Source organism: Microcaecilia unicolor, chromosome 2 (genome assembly GCF_901765095.1).
Source record: "Microcaecilia unicolor chromosome 2, aMicUni1.1, whole genome shotgun sequence".
NCBI classification, from domain to species: Eukaryota; Metazoa; Chordata; class Amphibia; order Gymnophiona; family Siphonopidae; genus Microcaecilia; species Microcaecilia unicolor.
The window spans coordinates 13,325,937-13,349,113 of record NC_044032.1 but is presented as its reverse complement, the minus strand read 5'-3'; the positions used below and the strand labels follow the sequence as shown (position 1 = coordinate 13,349,113).

Below are 23,177 nucleotides of genomic sequence, written 5' to 3'. Positions count from 1 at the left end.
TACCTGGGATGTCTAGGTTTCAGGAAAAGCACTCCTATTGTGTGGCGATCTATTAGGGGGAATAGGGGAGACTGTCCTCAATCTTCCAGTAGTTGATGCCCGTCTGAAAGCACAACTGGCAAGGGATACCAGGTTTTGTGATAGACTTAGGGAAAGTAAATACTTGTTTTTAGAATGGCCAACATAAATGTTTATGCTCCAACACATAGACATTTGTTACCATTTGGTCTGGCACTTAACATAAAAATTGTGGTTAATGGATCCCCAGGATGGTGGGTGAATATTGTTGCAAAGCTTTATAGCTTTTTGGTTTATTGCAGTTTACATTTTGAGAGCAATTCAGATAGGGGGAGTTTGTTTGTTTGGTTTTGTTTTTCATTTTAAGGCTTTCTAGAAAAACAAAATAGGAGTGGCCTAGTGGTTAGGGTGGTGGACTTTGGTCCTGGGGAACTGAGGAACTGAGTTTGATTCCCGGCACAGGCAGCTCCTTGTGACTCTGGGCAAGTCACTTAACCCTCCATTGCCCATGTAAGCCGCATTGAGCCTGCCATGAGTGGGAAAGCACGGGGTACAAATGTAAAAAAAAAATAAGCGAAGCACTCGTACCAGTGGCGTAGCCAGAAAGCAATTTTTGGGTGGGCCAACAAGTCAGATGGGTGGGCACCAGGGTTGCCAACTTTTTGAAATTGAAAAACTTGCCACCTGATACCCCACCCCATGCTCCAGCTCTACTCCACTCCCAATAACTTCAATAAGGGTAGCAGTGCAGGCTTCAGGGGGAAGTACAAGAGATTGCACTCTTCCGCCTCCATTGAGCCTCGGGTCCCTAACACACATACTTAGCCTGTATAGCAAGACCAAACACTTTTCAACATATCTTTCCAGTTACACACTATAGAAATGATCCCAGAAAGTATAGTCTAGTATTAAAGGCAAATAAATTCTGCATCCAAAGAACCCCCTGTCCCTCCCCAAATGGGTACAGAGCAGATTTAGGACATTTCCCCATAAAACTCACCGTAGTCTCAACAGCCGCCATATAGTAAATTAAACAATCTTTAAACAAAATGTCACTCATAACCTAATGCAAATCTACAGTGCCAGCACTAACTTCCAAAAGAAGGATCCTATCTATGAAAAGGCATTGCCCTACATATTACAGTGAGGCCGTAAAATATCAATACATCTATTGGGAAAACTAAACAAACCAAACTTACTACAGAAGGCTACATAGAAAATTCATGCTAACGGAATACCTCGATCACACACACGGAATAAAAATACCAAATATAGAATAATTGACTAAAATGTATAAACATAAATATAACCAAAACCCCAAAAAGCCAAAACTTGCATGTAATACAATACCAGATATACAGAAAGAAATGCATTTCCTCCTGTGCAAAATATAAACATAGTACGTGCCAGGGATGGTGTTGGAGTGCAACTAGAGCAATTGCTCTTGGTCCCCTGGCGGCCTGGCCAGAGAGAGCCACAAGCATGATGGAAGCTGAAGGCAGTGCAGTCCGGTGATGGGCTTTGGGGTTCCCTCCCAAATTTATGGCCTGGGCTCCAGCCATGTCTAACACCATCTCTGGCAAGATGTACATTCCAAATGTGACACATTTTAATCACAAAATTGAAAACAAAAATGATTTTTTTCTACCTTTTGATGTCTGGTTATTTTATTTTTCAAATCAGCTTGGTTCTAGTCTCTGGTTTCTGCTTTCTTCTGTCTTAATTCACTTACCAGGGTCTCCTGTCTATTTGTCATTTCTTCTCTCTCCATGTCCACCATCCATCTCCCATCTCTGTGTCCCAATAGTTCCTTGTCCAGTATCTCCAGTATGTTCAAATTCCTGCATCCATCACCACCCTTCTATCCCCTACCCCTGTGTCCCCATGCCCTCACATGCCCAGTATCTCCCTTTTGAGTTCCTATTGTCCCCTATGTCTAGTATCTCTCCCCTGTGACCATATACCCCTCCCTCCAAGTGTCCAGCATAGCCGCTCTATTCTCACATTCCCCCCTCTCTGTCAGGCATTACCCCTCTGTGTTCATATGTTATTCCAATACAGCATCTCACGTCTGTTTCTGTATCTCCCCTTTCTTCCTCACTCACACCAATGTCTCTCTCTGCTCTCCGATCCCACCTATCCAGCTACTCTGCTTCTCTCTTCCAGCTTTTGGCTCTTTCTCCCACTGTGGGTTAAACAATTTGTCTCCCTCTTCCTTCATCCCCTTGATCTGCCATCTCTCTCCCTTCCCTCTAATCTCTCCTCCTGGTACAGCACCTCTCTCCCTTCCCTCAAGCCTCCCCTGCAGGCCTTCCCTCCAGCCTCTAGCCCCCTCCCCACAGGTCCAGCACCTCTCTCCCTTCCTTCCAGCCTGCCCCCCTTGCAGGTCTAACAACTCTCTTCCTTTCCTCCAGCCCCCAGCCTCTCTCCCTTGCAGGTCCAGCACCTCTCATCCTTCCCTCCATCTTCCTCCCCCCCTTTCAGGTCCAGCATCTCTCTCCCTTGCCTCCAGCCAGCCAACCAGCCACCCCCCATTGTAGGTCCAGAACTTCCCTTCCTTTCAGCTAGCCACCACCCCCCTTTGCAGATCCAAAACTCTCTCCCTACCCTCCAAGCAGCAACCTCTCTCCTTGCAGGTCCCAAACCTCTCTCCCTTTCTCCAGCCAACCCCCCCCCCTTTTTGAAGGTCCAGAACCTCTTCCAATCCCTTCCCTATGCCTCAAGCCCCCCCCACCTCCCACCCCCATGCAGGTGAAGCCACTGTCTCCCAGCCTGTCCCTCTCCCACCCTACAAGTACAGCCACTCACTCCGTTTTCCTCCCTCACTATCGCTGATCACAGATGAAGAAACCTGCTCCAGAGCCTTCCCTGCCACGATCAGCTCTCTTCAGCGCAACTTCCTGTTTCCCAGAGGGCAGATCGTGGCAGAGGGAAGGCTCTGGAGTGCTCAGCGAATCACTGCTGGCCCCGCCCTTAATTTAAACAGATGCTTACGGCAGAGGTGAGGGAGGGGAAAGAGAAAAGAAGACTCAAGTGAAGCTGTGATCGCGATTGCGGTTGCGGTTTTGATCCATTATTTTGGGTGGGCCTTGGCGGAAATGGGTGGGCCTGGGCCCACCCAGGCCCACCCGTGGCTACGCCCCTGACTCGTACAGAAGCAGATTTGCTGGACGCTGTTAGTTTATCCAGTAAAAAAGGGAAATAAAATGATATATAACTGGGAATTATGAAATTAATGTGGCAAGACCACACACTGTAGGAATTTACTATACATTTGAGAGTATAGACCAGTCAGAAACAGAGAAAATAATATTGTCTAGAAGGCGGATTAAGCCAGTGTTGTTAAGGAAAGAAACATAAGCACAGTTAATGCCCTCTACAACTTCTCTACTAACAAATTGAAATACATCAGTTCATAAGAACACAAGAGTAGCCATACTGGGTCAGACCAATGGTCCATCTAGAGCAGTATCCTGTTTCCAACAGTGGCCAAGCCAGGTCACAAGTATCTGGCAGAAACCCAAATCATGGCAACACTCCATGCTACCAATCTCAGGGCATGCAGTTGCTTCCCCAAGTCTGTCAGACTATGGACTTTTTCTCTAGGAACTTGTCCAAACCGTTTTTACACCAAGATACGCTAACCGCTGTTATTACATTTTCTGGCAAAGAATTCCAGAGCTTAACTATTAATTGAGTGAAAATATTTCCTCTTATTTGTTTTAAAAGTATTTCCATTTAACTTCCTTGAGTGTCCCCTAGTCTTTGTACTTTTGGAATGAGTAAAAGATTGATTTACTTCTACTCATTCTGCAGCATTCGGGATTTTGTAGACCTCAATCATATCTCCCCTTATCCATCTCTTTTCCAAGCTAAAGAGCCCTCATCTCTTTAGCCTTTCCTCATATGAGAGGAGTTCCACCCCCTTTATCAGTTTGGTTGCTCTTCTTTGAACCTTTTCTAATTCTGCTATATCTTTTGAGATACGGTGACCAGAACTGAACGTAGTATTCAAGGTGAGGTTGCACCATAGAACAATACAGAGGCATTATAGTATTTTCAGTCTTATTCACTATTCCTTTCCTGCATTTGATTCGAATATCACTGTCATAGTCTGATTGTGATGAAAGTCTGGCTTTCTTAGCAGAAATTTCTTAAATGTTAATTAACATCCAAATAAGTTAGGTGGTATCTGTAATACCTAGATATGGCAGCTTTTTACTGTAATCCACACTGAACTCTCCAGACATTCATCCTTCCAATCTCTTTTACAGTGGTTAAATCCTGCAAACGACCCAAAATTAAGTACTCTGTGCAAAATATAGTTTAAACTAGCAGACTCATGAAATTCACAGGATTTTCATTTTTCTCATTCCTGCTCATTCCCCCTCTCCAGTCCGACTCCATTACCTTATCCTGGATATATGCCATCCTCTTCTGGCCCAGGACCAGCATCCTTTCTCCTCTCTCGACCCCACCAGTGCTTGCCTTCCCCTCTCTCCTCCACTCTCCCCAGCTTGTTCCATTCAGCTTCTCATTTCTGTCAGTTACTTTGCTGCTCACATTGCTCTGTTGAAGTCTTCCTTTGTCCTTCCTGCTTACCATTGTCTTTGATGTCATCTAGTCCTAAAGCGGAAGGTGGAACGAGTCTGTACGTGAAACAGGATCACTGACAGATTGACCTAATGTAGGACCTGCCTTAAGTAAACACCGAAATCCTGCTGCATGACCTTGATAAAGAACTCAGTCAACAGCCCAGAGAAGTTATTTGTGGTTCTGTAAGACTTGACTTTGGGGGAGCCTAAGTCGTCTTTCCTGATTTCTCTTTCTGCAGACACCATTGCTCAATATTTCAGTTCTAAGATCTATGAGATGTGTACAGTTAGTGACATGAATCTACATCCATGATGATTCACTTCTGGAGATGAGTCTGGATTAGAGTTCCCCCTACCTCTTGTGTTCTCCTTGCTGTTCTCTTGACATTGTAGTTCTACCCTCTCCCCTTTTATGTTTCTCGTTTAGTTTCCCCCTCTCCCTGTTTCACTCTGGTATCTCTGAAAACTTGGCCACAGAGGCAGTTGCCTAACATTGCCTATCCCTCTGTCTAAATCTGGGACTGACGGGAATGAAAACATCTCCTAAACTAGTTTCCGCTCTTGTCTTTTCAGCCAGCTTGCTGAATGGTCCAGGTCACAATAAGAGGTAATTATAATCAATGTTTTATTATTGGGAAAGTTGTTTATGTAGGTTCTTATACATCTATTACTAACGTTAAGTAAATCGGAACATTTCAGCTATGGTAGCCTCACAGTCGTCACCTGCATAACTGCCAGCTGCTCCCCAGCGCCACCTGCTGTACTGCCCCCGACCCACCCACTTTTCTGGTGGCCGTTCTGAGCAGATATTTGGTTAATATGATTGGTTTCGCGGCTCAGCAATTTAAGCAGCAGGAGCCTCTCCTTCCATGTTAATTGCTTTGACCTTTTGAACAGCAACATGGTGTAGGTGGACTGGTTGAGTGAGGAGGTCACCTTGACGGAGTATGGCTCTGGTCTGCGTTATTTATCCAGTAACAGAAACCTTTACTTCAGAAAGTGTCATTGAATATTAGGTGGGTTCTTGCTTTCAGACCGGTTAAATAGTGCTTAATTGGCTATCTGCCGATATTCAGCGGGGGTTAACCAGCTATTTCCCGCTAAATATCCACAGTTAGCAGCTGGCGGATAACCGGTTATATCGCATCAAACCCTGGTATATCTTTGGCCGGTTTAAAGATAACCGGCTATGTCTGAATATCGACATAATGGGTTATCTTGAAACCGGCCAACCCCCCCCCCCCCCCCCCAGCTATTCAATGCCGGTCACCGGAAAGTAAGATCAGAAATCTGCTATTTAACTTTTAGCAGACATTTTTATGTTTCTGTATTAACCTAGATATGGCTAGCATTTTACTGTAATCCACGCTGAACTAATTTGTTTGCTGCAGAATATAAGAATCTTTATTGTATTGCATCAATAAATTCTCCTGACGTTCCTCATTCCAATTTGTTTTACAGTGGTGTAACCCTGCACATCACTTAACAGTAAGTACTCTATGCAAAATCTAGTCTAAACTAGCAGATTTTCCTTTTTCTCATTCCTCTTCAGCCTGACTTCACTACCTCCGTCCCCCTCTTCTGGTCCTTGCACCCAAATCCATCCTCCTTTGCAGACACAACCAGTCTCTCTGTCCCCGTCTCCTTCACTCTTGTCTGCTTTTAGGGGCCCTTTTACTAAGTTGCAGTTAAAGGAGACCTGCGCTTTTACCACGTGGCCATTTCAGGTTGGAGAACTTACTGCCACCCACTGAGGTGGTGGGAAGGGTTTCCTCGGTAACCCAAATATTTTTCAAATACTTCAGAAATGCCACATGCCGGTGCCCACGTTGGGCCGGTGATTGTTCCGAACTGCCACACTGCAAGCCCACGTGGGCTTACCGCTGCTTAGTAAAAGCGCCCCTTAGCTTCTTCTCATCTCTGTGGATTCCTGTAGTGGTCACATTGCCCTGAGGTCCCACCAAACCTTTTATTCAAGCCAGTTTCTCTCTCTGCAGACACCCTAGCTCCAATTTTTCAGTTGCAAGATCAATGAGTTAAATTGCCTACGTTGCTTATCTGCATGTCTAAATATAGCCTTTATGGGAATTCAGACAAGTCTTAAACTAGTTTCCTCTCTTGAATTTTCAGTCATCTAACCTAAACACGGTGCAGGGCGTCAGGCCATCGGCAGTGGAAAGGTTGGCAGGTGTGACCCACTGTCTTTTTTATTTTTCCTTTTTTATTTTATTTGTTATTTTTCCTTTTTTATTTTCTTTCCTTTTGTGAATGGCCTGACACATAATGGGGTGGAAGGGGCGGCTATAAAAATAAAAAGTCCCAGAAGACTGACGTTCAAAGGAAGATGTTCCTAGGCTGGAGGAAGAGTTTGCCGTCTGCTAAGACTGAGATGCTGTGGGATTTAGATAGAGAGCAGAAGATGCAACTCTGATGAAGCCACCAAAAGTAATGGAAATTAGATGAAAGAGACAAAACTCCATGAAATCCCAACTCCAATAAATAAACCAGAGGGCCAACCTAGAAAAAAGCTAGGCTTGAAGGTCCTTAAACACCCAAAGAGTCAACAGAGCAAGAAAGCAGATCAAAAGAATGAGGAATAGACTTCAGCCACTGAGAAACGTCAGATAACTCTTCCTGAGGGACTTTATAAGATCAGGAAAACTAATGTTTATTTATTTATTTTATTTTATTGCATTTGTATCCCACATTTTCCCACCTATTTGTGGGCTTAGTGTGGCTTACAATACATTGTGAATGATGGAAATACAATGTGTTACAGTACGATTATGGATTACATCGTGAGGAGTTATGGGAAGACAAAGTTTAAGGAATGGGACAAAGTCAAAAAGCACAGTAATTGAAATTTGAACGCAGGATCAAAATAAGCTGGAAAGCCACAAATTACATGCAGAGCACCATCAGCAAGACAGGCTGGACAAACCCTAAAACACCCAGAGAGTGTCAACACAGCAGCAAGATAGGATCAAATGCCCAGAAACACATCAAGAGTGAGCTGAAAGGCCCAAGAACACCCACAAGAGAGCCAGCAGAACAAAAGACTGGATGGAAGAACCTGGTGTTAAAGGGGCGATCAAGGAGGACAAAGCCGTAGCGGAGAAATTAAATGAATTCTTTGCTTCGGTCTTCACCGAGGAGGATTTGGGGGGGACACCGGTGCCGGAAAGAATATTTGAAGCGGGGGAGTCGGAGAAACTAAACAAATTCTCTGTAACCTTGGAGGATGTAATGGGTCAGTTCAGCAAGCTGAAGAGTAGTAAATCACCGGGACCTGATGGTATTCATCCCAGAGTATTAATAGAACTAAAAAATGAACTTGCGGAGCTACTGTTAGAAATATGCAATCTGTCCCTAAAATCGAGTGTAATACCGGAAGACTGGAGGGTAGCCAATGTTACTCCGATTTTTAAGAAGGGTTCCAGAGGAGATCCGGGAAATTATAGACCGGTGAGTCTGACGTCGGTGCCGGGCAAGATGGTGGAGGCTATTATTAAGAATAAAATTGCAGAGCATATACAAAAACATGGACTGATGAGACAAAGTCAGCACGGATTTAGTGAAGGGAAGTCTTGCCTCACCAATCTAATGCATTTTTTTGAGGGGGTAAGCAAACATGTGGACAATGGGGAGCCGGTTGATATTGTATATCTGGATTTTCAGAAGGCGTTTGACAAAGTGCCGCACGAAAGACTCCTGAAGAAATTGCAGAGTCATGGAATCGGAGGTAGGGTACTATTATGGATTAAGAACTGGTTGAAAGATAGGAAGCAGAGAGTAGGATTGCGTGGCCAGTATTCTCAGTGGAGGAGGGTAGTTAGTGGGGTCCCGCAGGGGTCTGTGCTGGGTCCGTTGCTTTTTAATGTATTTATAAATGACCTAGAGATGGGAATAACTAGTGAGGTAATTAAATTCGCCGATGACACAAAATTATTCAGGGTCGTCAAGTCGCAGGAGGAATGTGAACGATTACAGGAGGACCTTGCGAGACTGGGAGAATGGGCGTGCAAGTGGCAGATGAAGTTCAATGTTGACAAGTGCAAAGTGATGCATGTGGGTAAGAGGAACCCGAATTATAGCTACATCTTGCAAGGTTCCGCGTTAGGAGTTACGGATCAAGAAAGGGATCTGGGTGTCGTCGTCGATGATACGCTGAAACCTTCTGCTCAGTGTGCTGCTGCGGCTAGGAAAGCGAATAGAATGTTGGGTGTTATTAGGAAGGGTATGGAGTCCAGGTGTGCGGATGTTATAATGCCGTTGTATCGCTCCATGGTGCGACCGCACCTGGAGTATTGTGTTCAGTACTGGTCTCCGTATCTCAAAAAAGATATAGTAGAATTGGAAAAGGTACAGCGAAGGGCGACGAAAATGATAGTGGGGATGGGACGACTTTCCTATGAAGAGAGGCTGAGAAGGCTAGGGCTTTTCAGCTTGGAGAAGAGACGGCTGAGGGGAGATATGATAGAAGTGTATAAAATAATGAGTGGAATGGATCGGGTGGATGTGAAGCGACTGTTCACGCTATCCAAAAATACTAGGACTAGAGGGCATGAGTTGAAGCTACAGTGTGGTAAATTTAAAACGAATCGGAGAAAATTTTTCTTCACCCAACGTGTAATTAGACTCTGGAATTCGTTGCCGGAGAACGTGGTACGGGCGGTTAGCTTGACGGAGTTTAAAAAGGGGTTAGATAGATTCCTAAAGGACAAGTCCATAGACCGCTATTAAATGGACTTGGAAAAATTCCGCATTTTTAGGTATAACTTGTCTGGAATGTTTTTACGTTTAGGGAGCGTGCCAGGTGCCCTTGACCTGGATTGGCCACTGTCGGTGACAGGATGCTGAGCTAGATGGACCTTTGGTCTTTCCCAGTATGGCACTACTTATGTACTTATGTACTTATGTAAGAGTATCAACACAGGACTAAAATCCCCCTAAAATATCTGAAGACAGCAGCAACATACTTTGAAAGGCTCTACCTCCACACAGAAAGAAGGACCAGGAAGACCAATGTTACAGGAGTGGGGCCAAGTCAACAGACTTTCCTCCTCTCCAGGCATCTAAAATTTGAGACAGACATTTTCCAGCTCTCTAAGCTATTACCTTTACAGACAGACTTTTTCCCCCTCTCCAGAGTTGTAGACTTTGAGAAAAAATTCATGCTCTCTCCAGACTTTTCACCTTTGGGACAGACTTCCCTCGCTCCAGATTTCTATCCTTTGGGGACAGACCTTTTTTCCCTCTCTCCAGACTTCTAGTGTTTGAGAAATAGGATTTTCTCCTTTCCCTGGCTTCTAACCTTTCGGACACACATTTTCCTCTCTCTACATTTTTATCCCTTGGGACTGACTTTTTCCCTCTTTTTCCCTCTCTCAAGACTTCTAGCCTTTGAAAAAGACATTTTCCCCCCCTCCAGGCTTTCAGCCTTTAGGACAGACTTTTTCTCTCTCCAGACCTCTAACCTTTGAAACATAAAATTTTTCCGCTCTCCAGGCTTCTAAACTTTGGGGCATACATTTACCCCTCTCTAGATTTCTATAGTTTGGGATAGACATTTTTCCTCTCTCCAAGCTGCTAGCCTTTGAGACAGACCTTTTACCTCTCTTCAGACATCTATCCTTGGGTGACAGACGTTTTTCTACTCTCCAGATTTTTAGCCTTTGAGACAGACCTTTTACCTCTCTTCAGACATCTATCCTTGGGTGACAGACTTTTTCTACTTTACAGAATTTTAGCCTTTGAGACAGACCTTTTACCTCTCTTCGGACATCTATCCTTGGGTGACAGACGTTTTTCTACTCTCCAGATTTTTAGCCTTTGAGACAGACCTTACACCTCTTTTCAGACATCTATCCTTGGGTGACAGACTTTTTTCTACAGAATTTTAGCCTTTGAGACAGACCTTTTACCTCTCTTCAGACATCTATCCTTGGGTGACAGACTTTTTTCTACTCTCTAGAAGTTTATCCTTTGAGAGAGGCCTTTTATCTCCTTCAGACATCTATCCTTGGGTGACAGACTTTTTTCTACAGAATTTTAGCCTTTGAGACAGACCTTTTACCTCTTTTCAGACATCTATCCTTGGGTGACAGACTTTTTTCTACTCTCTAGAAGTTTATCCTTTGAGAGAGGCCTTTTATCTCCTTCAGACATCTATCCTTGGGTGACAGATATTTTTCCACTTTCCAGAAGCTTAGCCTTTGAGACAGACCTTTTACCTCTCTTCAGACATCTATCCTTGGGTGACAGACGTTTTTCTACTCTCCAGATTTTTAGCCTTTGAGACAGACCTTACACCTCTTTTCAGACATCTATCCTTGGGTGACAGACTTTTTTCTACAGAATTTTAGCCTTTGAGACAGACCTTTTACCTCTCTTCAGACATCTATCCTTGGGTGACAGACTTTTTTCTACTTTCTAGAATTTTAGCCTTTGAGACAGACCTTTTACCTCTCTTCAGACAACAAAGTAGCAAGACTGTCCAGACAAGCCCTAAAATACCTGCAAACTGTCAATGTAACAGTGAGAAAGGATGGACGGCCAAAAAAACAGCTTCTGCCTTGCCTGACCTTTCCTGGAACCTGGATCACTGCTGCCTGACATGACTCAGCCTTGAGCCCAGAGTACGTTGCCTGATGCTCCCTTGACCTATCCATGTTGCCCAAAGCCTGCATTTCTCTTCTATGACCCGGCCTGACTGCCCCTTTCTGAGGACCCTCAAAGTCCTGCCGGCTGCCTGAACCCAAGGGCTCAACCTGCGAGGAATGGCGGTTGGTCCAGGTGAAAATCCAGGGGCTTTGTCGGCCACCAGACACCAGCATCAGATCCTGAGGAATGTAGAGACAAACTATAAATTTATAGAATTCCTTTTTTGCTTTTAAGTTTGATTTACACCACTTCGACTTTCTTAACAAACAGAAGCAGTATATTAAACCTATAAACAATGTACTGTGATAAATGCGTTGCATCCAGTGGGAGTGAATGGAAGGCGCAGTACCACTGGATGCAATGGCTCAGAACTCCACAGCAGGACCAAAGCAGAAGAAACGACTTGAAGGCCCTCAAACACCCAAAGAGTGTTAACACAGCAGGAAGATTTCTTGAAAGACCCTAAAACAGAACAGGAACACTTAAGGCACTAAGGAAGAGATCTAAAATAAAAGGCTAATAATAGTGCCAAGAGTCTTCTTGTCAACAAGTATACTAATGGAAATTTGGAAAAGAACTTTGAAGAGAGCCAACACAACTGGAAGACAGACTTGAAGGACCAAAATCATCCAAACAGACCTGAAGAGTGCCAAGTCAGGAGCAAGATTGTGCGAACAAGACTTAAAGCATTGGAATAGCGCCAGAACATCAGGAAGACAGGCAGGAAGATCCAAAAGCAGCCCAAACAAAGCCAACAGAGCACCACTATAGACTGAAAGGCTTTAAATACCTAATAAGTTCAACAAAGTAGCAAGACAAGCCCTGAAATACCTGCAAATTGTCAACATAACAGTGAGAAAGAATGGAAGGCCAAAAGAACACCTCCTGCCTGATTTGACCTTGCCTGGAACACAGATCACACACGTCTGCTACCTGTCCTGCCCCTTTCTGAGGACCCTCAAAGTCCTGCCGGCTGCCTGAACCCAAGGGCTCAACCTGCGGGGAACGGCGGTTGGTCCAGGTGAAGATCCAGGGGCTTTGTCAGCCATCAGATCCTGAGGAATGTAGACAAAATATGAATTTGTGGAGTTCCTTTCTTGCTTTTATTTGTTTGATTGTAAACCGCTTTAAATTTCTTAGCAAATAGAAGCAGAGTATTAAATCTATAAACGATAAACAATGTACTGTGATAAAGGCCTTGCATCCAGTAGGAGTGGGTGGAAGGGGCGGTACCACTGGATGCAATGGCTGAGAACTCCACAGCAGGACCAAAGCAGAAGAAACGACTTGAAGGCCCTCAAACACCCAAAGAGTGTTAACACAGCAGGAAGATTTCTTGAAAGACCCTAAAACAGAACAGGAACACTTAAGGCACTAAGGAAGAGATCTAAAATAAAAGGCTAATAATAGTGCCAAGAGTCTTCTTGTCAACAAGTATACTAATGGAAATTTGGAAAAGAACTTTGAAGAGAGCCAACACAACTGGAAGACAGACTTGAAGGACCAAAATCATCCAAACAGACCTGAAGAGTGCCAAGTCAGGAGCAAGATTGTGCGAACAAGACTTAAAGCTTTGGAATAGCGCCAGAACATCAGGAAGACAGGCAGGAAGATCCAAAAGCAGCCCAATGCAAGCCAACAAAGCACCACTATACACTGAAAGGCTTTAAATACCTAATAAGTTCAACAAAGTAGCAAGAAAAGCCTGAAATACCTACAAATTGTCAACGTAACAGTGAGAAAGAATGGAAGGCCAAAAAACACCTCCTGCCTGATTTGACCTTGCCTGGAACACAGATGACACACGTCTGCTGCCTGTCCTGCCCCTTTCTGAGGACCCTCAAAGTCCTTCCGGCTGCCTGAACCCAAGGGCTCAACCTGCGGGGAACGGCGGTTGGTCCAGGTGAAGATCCAGGGGCTTTGTCAGCCATCAGATCCTGAGGAATGTAGACAAAATATGAATTTGTGGAGTTCCTTTCTTGCTTTTATTTGTTTGATTGTAAACCGCTTTAAATTTCTTAGCAAATAGAAGCAGAGTATTAAATCTATAAACGATAAACAATGTACTGTGATAAAGGCCTTGCATCCAGTGGGAGTGGGTGGAAGGGGCGGTACCACTGGATGCAATGGCTGAGAACTCCACAGCAGAACCAAAGCAGAAGAAACGACTTGAAGGCCCTCAAACACCCAAAGAGTGTTAACACAGCAGAAGATGTGCTGAAAGGCCCTAAAACAGGATAGGAAGAGATCTAAAATAAAAAGGTAATAATAGTGCAAAGAGTCTTCTTGTCAACAAGTATACTAATGGAAATTTGGAAAAGAACTTTGAAGAGAGCCAACACAACTGGGACAGACTTGAAGGACCAAAATCATCCAAACAGACCTGAAGAGTGCCATGTGAGGAGCAAGATTGTACATACAAGACTTAAAGCATTGGAATAGCGCCAGAACATCAGGAAGCAGGCAGGAAGATCCAAAAGCAGCCCAAAGCAAGTGAACAAAGCACCACTATACACTGAAAGACTTTGGATACCAGATAATTGTGATAACATTGCAAGACTGTCGAGACAAGCCCTAAAATACCTGCAAACTGTCAACGTAACAGTGAGAAACGATGGAAGGCCAAAAAAACACCTGCTGTCTGACCTGTACTTACCTGGAACCCGGATCACTGCTGTTTGACCTGACTTAGCCTTGAACCCAGAGTACGTTGCCTGATGCTCCTTGACCTATCCATGTCGCCCAAAGCCTGCATTTCTCTTCTGTGACCCAGCCTGACTGCCCCTTTCTGAGGACCCTCGAAGTCCTGCCGGCTGCCTGAACCCAAGGGCTAAACCTGCGGGGAACGGCGGTTGGTCCAGGTGAAGATCCAGGGGCTTTGTCAGCCATCAGATCCTGAGGAATGTAGACAAAATATGAATTTGTGGAGTTCCTTTCTTGCTTTTATTTGTTTGATTGTAAACCGCTTTAAATTTCTTAGCAAATAGAAGCAGTGTTTTAAATCTATAAATGATAAACAATGTACTGTGATAAAGGCCTCGCATCCAGTGGGAGTGGTCGGAAGGGGCGGTACCACTGGATGCAATGGCTGAGAACTCCACAGAAGGACCAAAGCAGAAGAAAAGATAGACTTGAAGGCACTCAAACACCCAAAGAGTGTTAACACAGCAGGACAATGTGTTGAAAGACCCTAAAACAGAATAGGAACAGCTCAAGGCACTAAGGAAGAGATGTAAAATAAAAGGCTAATAATAATGCCAAGAGTCTTCTTGTCAACAAGTATACTAATGGAAATTTGGAAAAGAACTTTGAAGAGAGCCAACACAACTGGAAGACAGACTTGAAGGACCAAAATCATCCAAACAGACCTGAAGAGTGCCAAGTCAGGAGCAAGATTGTGCATACAAGACTTAAAGCATTGGAATAGCACCAGAACATCAGGAAGACAGGCAGGAAGATCCAAAAGCAGCCCAAAGCAAGCCAACAAAGCACCACTATAGACTGAAAGACTTTAGATACCAGATAATTGTGATAACATTGCAAAACTGTCCAGACAAGCCCTAAAATACCTGCAAACTTGTCAACGTAACAGTGAGAAAGGATGAAAGGCCAAAAAAACACCTGCTGTCTGATCTGTACTTACCTGGAACCCGGATCACTGCTGTTTGACCTGACTTAGCCTTGAGCCCAGAGTACGTTGCCTGATGCTCCTTGACCTATCCATGTCGCCCAAAGCCTGCATTTCTCTTCTGTGACCCGGCCTGACTGCCCCTTTCTGAGGACCCTCGAAGTCCTGCCGGCTGCCTGAACCCAAGGGCTAAACCTGCGGGGAACGGCGGTTGGTCCAGGTGAAGATCCAGGGGCTTTGTCAGCCATCAGATCCTGAGGAATGTAGACAAAATATGAATTTGTGGAGTTCCTTTCTTGCTTTTATTTGTTTGATTGTAAACCGCTTTAAATTTCTTAGCAAATAGAAGCAGTGTATTAAATCTATAAATGATAAACAATGTACTGTGATAAAGGCCTCGCATCCAGTGGGAGTGGGTGGAAGGGGCGGTACCACTGGATGCAATGGCTGAGAACTCCACAGAAGGACCAAAGTAGATGAAAAGATAGACTTCAAGGCCCTCAAACACCCAAAGAGTGTTAACACAGCAGAAGATGTGCTGAAAGGTCCTAAAACAGGATAGGAAGAGATCTAAAATAAAAGGCTAATAATAGTGCCAAGAGTCTTCTTGTCAACAAGTATACTAATGGAAATTTGGAAAAGAACTTTGAAGAGAGCCAACACAACTGGAAGACAGACTTGAAGGACCAAAATCATCCAAACAGACCTGAAGAGTGCCACGTCAGGAGCAAGATTGTGCATACAAGACTTAAAGCATTGAAATAGCGCCAGAACATAAGGAAGACAGGCAGGAAGGTCCAAAAGCAGCCCAAAGGAAGCCAACAAAGCACCACTATAGACTGAAAGGCTTTAAATACCTAATAAGTTCAACAAAGTAGCAAGCCTGTCCAGACAAGCCCTGAAATACCTGCAAATTGTCAACGTAACAGTGAGAAAGAATGGAAGGCCCAAAAAACACCTCCTGCCTGATTTGACCTTGCCTGGAACGCAGATCACACACATCTGTTACCTGTCCTGCCCCTTTCTGAGGACCCTTGAAGTCCTGCCGGCTGCCTAAACCCAAGGGCTCAACCTGCGGGGAATGGCGGTTGGTCCAGGTGAAAATCCAGGGGCCTTGTCAGCCACCAGACACCAGCATCAGATCCTGAGGAATGTAGAGACTAAATATAAATTTATAGAGTTCCTTTCTTGCTTTTATTTAAGTTTGATTTATACCGCTTCAACTTTCCTTAACAAGTAGAAGCAGTATATTAAACCTATAAACAATGTGTTGTGATAAATGCATTGCATCCAGTGGGAGTGGGTGGAAGGGGCGGTACCACTGGATGCAATGGCTGAGAACTCCACAGAAGGACCAAAGCAGAAGAAAAGATAGACTTGAAGGCCCTCAAACACCCAAAGAGTGTTAACACAGCAGGAAGATGTGTTGAAAGGCCCTAAAACTGGATAGGAACAGTTCAGGCACTAAGGAAGAGACCTCAAATAAAAGGTTACTAATAGTGCCAAGAGTCTCCTTGACAACAAGTATAGTAATGGAAATTTGGAAAAGAACTTTGAGAGAGGCCAACACAACTGGAAGACAGACGAAGGACCAAAATCATCCAAACAGACCTGAAGAGTGCCAAGTCAGGAGCAAGATTGTGCGTACAAGACTTAAAGCATTGGAACTAGCGCCAGAACATCAGGAAGACAGGCAGGAAGGTCCAAAAGCAGCCCAAGGAAGACAACAAAGCACCACTATAGACTTGAAAGGCTTTAAATACCTAATAAGTTCAACAAAGTAGCAAGACAAGCCCTGAAATACCTGCAAATTGTCAAAGCACCAGTGAGAAAGAATGGAAGGCCAAAAAAAAAACACCTCCTGCCTGATTTGACCTTGCCTGGAACACAGATCAACACGTCTGCTACCTGTCCTGCCCCTTTCTGAGGACCCTCAAAGTCCTGCCGGCTGCCTGAACCCAAGGGCTCAACCTGCGGGGAACGGCGGTTTGGGTCCAGGTGAAATTCCAGGGCCTTGTCAGCCACGAGTTCCTTTCTTGCTTTTATTTAAGTTTGATTTATACCGCTTCAACTTTCTTAACAAGTAGAAACAGTATATTAAACCTATAAACAATGTATTGTGATAAATGCCATTGCATCCAGTGGGAGTGGGTGGAAGGGGCGGGTACCACTGGATGCAATGGCTAAGAACTCCACAGAAGGACCAAAGTAGACTAAAAGATAGACTTGAAGGCCCTCAAATACCCAAACATACAGTAGGAAGATGATATTGGACCAAATGCATTTCTCTACCGCTCCTGGTTCTGTTTTTGGGTTTTTTTTTTAATTAGATTGTTCAAAACTGGATCCCAGAATGGATTGTGAAAAAACAGAAATAATTTGAAAGACCCCGAAACACCTGAGAAGTGCAGCACATCATCAGGATAGGCTTGAAGGATCTAAAATGAAAGGCTAATAATAGAGGCAGAACCACCAGTGACATATAGAATTGAAAATTAGAACAAATTTGAAGAGAGCCAGTATAAGGTGAAAGGCCCAAATACAAGTGACAAGTGCTAACAAGCTGATTTGGTCAAAAACAGCTGAAGACTGCCAGCACAGCAGCAAGACAGACTGAAAGGCCCAGAACTACTTGGAGAAACAACACAGTAACAATATAGGCTGAATGGCTCTGAAACTCCTAAGAAATGATAACATGGCAGCAAGATAGATTAAAAAAAAGCCTTAAAACTCAAAAATAGTGCCAGCACTGCTACAGAACAGCAAATTACTTAAGTGCCAACAAAGCAGTAAAATCTGATGAAGACCTGGAAGACCTAAAGAGAGCAAAGAAGACACCAGGATATACTGGAGGTCAGAACACCAAAGGCATTCCAACATAGTACCAAACTAGGCTCAAAAACCCTAGAAAACCCAAGAGATGGACCAAAAACACCTGAAGAGTATAACATACAAACCTAAAACACCTGAAAAATGCCAGCAGAGCAGCAAGATAGAATGGAAGACCCCGAAATTCCTGAAGAGTATAAGACAGCAGCAAGACTTACCAGACAATTCCTAAAATATCTATACAATGCCAACACAGCAGCAAGACAGGTTGAGCACTAAAACAACTGACGAATGCCAACAGAGCACTGATACAGACTGAAATGCCTAGAAACACCTAGAGAGTGACAACATAGCAGCAGGACAGGCTGGCGGTGACAAAAAACCCAAAGAGAGACAACACAGCAGCAACATTGGCTTGAAGCCTCAATGATCCTAAAACAGCTGAAGAATGTAAATAAGTACCAAATGAAGCTTGAAGGCCCTAAAATTAAAGAAGAGTACTAGTTGTAGGAGACTGCTAGTGAATAAGTATGGCAATGAATGTTTGGAGACATGTCTGAAGAGAACCAACACAGCAGCAAGACAGTCTAGAAGGCCCAAGACACCCAAAGTGAGCCTCCGGAGTGCCAAGATACGAGACTGAGAGACTGAGCATCTAAATGGCAGATGATGTTTAATGTGAGCAAGTGGGAAAGAGGAACCTATAGTTATGTAATGCAAAGTTCCACATTAGGAGTCACCGACCAGGAAAGGGACCTAGATGTCATCGATCACAACACTGAAACCCTCTGCTCAGTGGGTTTGCGAGTTGGAACGTGATTGAGGTTGTAATCCGTAATCTTGAATGGACAGGAGAACTGCTGAGACCAAATGTTGACTTTACAGATAGAGTTATAAAATGGTCTACCTGCTGGTTACAGAAAGTTCAATAAAGTTGAGTTTTATATAAAATAAAATCCTTGGAGTATTGTGTGGTTCTTTAGCATGGGAATGAAAACGCTTGCTCCCCGGAGTGGCAAAGCACCCTTGAGAAGCCCAACCGAGTTCCCCATTGCTTTCCGGGTCTCTGTTCCAGCCTTTGACCCACATCCAAGCTCGATTGATATATGTGACTGAGTGAGTTGGAAGAGCTGAAAGTGGTTTGTGACCCAGGTCTGTGGGGTGTTTGGTACACGAACCTCGGGGACTGTGCTAGTGGCTATGAGGTCCGAGTAACATATATTTATTAGCCCATAAGTATTCAATATCAGCGAAGCATCACAAAAACAGTTTAAAGGTCCTTTACAGATGGTATATAATTCCAGTATGTTTTCACTCACCAGTTATCCCAAAAACAGGCTCAATGAGGTGTACAACGGAAGATGGAATTACAGAATTGCAGAAGAGTGATATAAAATCCATCCTATATAATAAAAAGCACCCTCAACGTTCTGAAGCTGACTCCTTGGCTTCAGTGAAGGGTTTGTAACATCCGAAGCTCAGGCTCCATCTCTGTCTGCTCCGCCCTCACGTCAAAACGTGATGACGTCGAGGGCGGGTAATGAGTTATACCAACATTAAAGAATCGCGCTCGCGCCACTCGCATACACACAGGCACGCGCCTTCAACTACACTCGCATGCAAACACCAAGCGCGCCTTTGTCTCGCTGCACAAAAACCCACCAAGCCACTCCCGTGCCCAAAACAAGCAACCATCTGTCTGCTCCGCCCTCGCGTCAAAACATGATGACGTCGAGGATGGTTAATGAGTTATACCAGCATTAAAGAATTGCGCTCGCCGAACTCGCGTGAACAGAGGCACGCGCCTTCAACTCCACTCGCGTGACAACACCAAGCGCACCTGTGTCTCGCTGCAAAAAAAAGCGCCAATCGAGTCCCGTGCCCACAACAAGCGCGCCTGCTTACTGGCTATGATCAATGTGTCAATCCGCTCACGCACAGCACCAGCTGTCATTTTAACACAGTGGTGCTGAAAAACAGACGGGATTATTTCAAAACACAAAAAGCTGATCCTGGTGAGTGCCCAGACTCTCCCACACAGCCGCTGCTAGACTCTCCCCCCCCCAATCATACACAAACTCTGACAACTTCCCCCCCCCACACACACACACACCCCGACATCATACAATATATACCCAAAGGAAAATCAGCATGTTTCTGTATGACACACACACAGACATACATTCCTTCAACCCCCCCCCCCCCCCCACCCCTTCCCACAAGCATCATACAAACACTGTGCCATGGAGAATCACACACACACACACACACTACCCCCAACCACCCCCACAACAGCAGACACAAACTCTGCCACGGTGTCTCACTTACACCCACACACTGCCCCCACCCCCAAAAAAATTACATACACAAGCTCTACCCTGGAAAATCAGCATCTCTCACTTACACCCACAAACACAACCAAACTCCACCCCCCAACCCACACAACAATATACACACACTCTGCCATGGAGAGACAGCATCTCTCTCTCTCACACTCACACACGACCCCACCCCACCCCCTTCATACACAAACTCTAACAAGGACATTCAACATCTATCTATCTCACACACCCACACCCACAGCCCCCCCCCACCAAAAAAAACACATACACTGATGCAGGACAACACTACGCTTCCCCCCCCCCTCAAGAATGGGTACGCAGATTAGTCATGCAACTCAAACAATCCCTGAAACTGGGAGGGAGGGGGAGAGGGGAGGACCCTGGAACTTGGAGGGGGGGTGGGCGGACCCTGAAACTGGGAGGGAGGGAGGGAAGGGGCCCCGGCCCCTGGCACACACTCTCATTCTCACACACACACACTCTCGCACACAGTCTCACTCTCTCTGTCACACACACTCACCCATTCACTCTCTATCACACACTCACTCTCATACACACTCTGTAAAACACACACACTCCGAGGAAAACCTTGCTAGCGCCCGTTTCATTTGTGTCAGAAACGGGCCTTTTTTACTAGTATAATAATAATGCAATGATTAGCCTCTACCAAAGAGTGTATTAGAAATCATATTTATTAATAGCTGAGATGTGGAGCCTAAACTATCTGAAATACCAAGAACGCTTTAAATAATATACGTTCGGCTACAGGAAGCCATTGCAACTTGATCATAAAGTCGGAAACTTGTTTACCCTAAAATCCAAACTTAAAGCTGTTTTCTGAATAAGTTGAGGTTTTTTAAGATGTTTAGAATGTAATCCTAAATAAAGTACGTTGCAATAGTCCAGATGAGGCAGTATCATCATCTGGACTAAGAGTGAAGAATGACCTTATTAACTGCCTCGTCTTAAACAGTGTTCCCCCCCCTCCCCCATAAGTTGTTAACTTGAGAGCCATAAGATAAAGAAGAATCAAAATGACCCCCAGTAGCCGAGATTCAGCCTCAACAGCAAGTACCTTGTTATCAGCTAAAGTTAAAAAGGAAGGTACAGGTGGTGTGTTGTTATGTATGTTTAATATGAGTATTATATGTATTTATACATAGTAACATATAACATAGTAGATGACGGCAGAAAAAGACCTGCACGGTCCATCCAGTCTGCCCAACAAGATAAACTCATATGTGCTACTTTTTGTGTATACCTTACCTTGATTTGTACCTGTCCTCTTCAGGGCACTATCCCTGCCTCCCAACCACCAGCCCCTCCTCCCAACCACCAGCTCTGGCACAGACCGTACAAGTCTGCCCAGCACTATCCTCGCCTCCCAACCACCAGTCCCGCCTCCCACCACCGGCTCTGGCACAGACCGTATAAGTCTGCCCAGCACTATCCCCGCCTCCCAACCACCAGCCCCGCCTCCCACCACCGGTTCTGGCACAGACTGTATAAGTCTGCCCAGCACTATCCCCGCCTCCCAACCACCAGTCCCGCCTCCCACCACCGGCTCTGGCACAGGGACCGTATAAGTCTTGCCCAGCACCATCCCCGCCTCCGGCTCTGCCACCCAATCTTGGCTAAGCTCCTTAGGATCCATTCCTTCTGAACAGGATTCCTTTATGTTTATCCCACGCATGTTTGAATTCCATTACCCTTTTCATTTCCACCACCTCCCGCGGGAGGGGCATTCCAAGCATCCACTACTCTCTCCGTGAAAAAATACTTCCTGACATTTTTCTTGAGTCTGCCCCCCTTCAATCTCCATTTCATGTCCTCCGTCGTTCTACCGCCTTCGCATCTCCGGAAAAGGTTTGTTTGCGGATTAATACCTTTCAAATATTTGAACGTCTGTAATCATATCACCCCTGTTTCTTCTTTCTTCTAGAGTATACATGTTCAGGTCAGCAAGTCTCTCCTCATACGTCTTGTAAAGCAAATCCATACCATTCTCGTAGCTTTTCTTTGTATTTTTTTGTTACATTTTGTACCCCGCGCTTTCCCACTCATGGCAGGCTCAATACGGCTTACATGGGGCAATGGAGGGTTAAGTGACTTGCCCCAGAGTCACAAGGAGCTGCCTGTGCCTGAAGTGGGAATTGAACTCAGTTCCTCAGTTCCCCAGAACCAAAGTCCACCACCCTAACCACTAGGCCACTCCTCCACTGGGGTTGTCCCCATAGTTTGCAGCTTCCTGTGATTAACTTCTTCTGAGAGCGTATCCTTGTGAGTTTTCCCTATTGGCCCTTAGGGCTAGGGCCAGCCCTCCCTCTATGCCTTTGGGGGCTGTGCGAGAAAGTCCCTGCCTTCCTAGCCTGCCTTTGTAATCTACAGCTATTCCAGGGGCCGATCCTCTTCAATCTACTATAATTTCATCTCCCCAAGTCATTCCCAAGTAATCTATGGAACTTTGCAAGTCTAAGTGCTTTGAAAATGAGCCCCATAGCGGAATTAAAGAGCGACCAAAATGATAAAAGGGATTGAACTCCTCATATGAGGAAAGGCTAAAGAGGTTAGGGCTTTTTAGCTTGGAAAAGAGAGGGGAAATGATTGAGGTCTATAAAATCCTGAGTGGTGTAGAACGGGTAGAAGTGAATCGATGTTTCACTCTTTCAAAAGTACAAAGACTAGGGACACTCAATGAAGGTACATGGAAATACTTTTAAAACAAATAGGAGGAAATAGTTTTTTTCACTCAAAGAATAGTTAAGCTCTGGAACTCGTTACTGGAGGATGTACATAAGTACGTAAGTATTGCCATACTGGGACAGACCAAAGGTGGTAACAGCAGTTAGCGTATCTGGGTTTAAAAAAAGTTTTGGACAAGTTTCTGGAGGAAAAGGTCCATAGCCTGTTGTGAGGAAGCCACTGCTTGCCTGGGATTGGTAGCATGGCCACAGTTGGAAGCAGGATACTGGGCTAGATGGACCATTGGTCTGACTCAGTATTCTTATATTCATATGTTCTCTCTCACCCTCCCTCTCATTCCTCGCTCCCTCCCCCCTTCTCACTCTATCTCTCCCCCCCCCCCTTGTTCTCCTTCCTCTC

The 23,177-nt window shown here is 44.8% G+C and overlaps 1 pseudogene; it reads right to left on the bottom strand.

Moving 5' to 3' along the window:
- Nucleotides 1-830: 830 nt before the first annotated feature.
- Nucleotides 831-923, bottom strand: LOC115463891 (annotated as a pseudogene).
- Nucleotides 924-23,177: the final 22,254 nt, after the last annotated feature.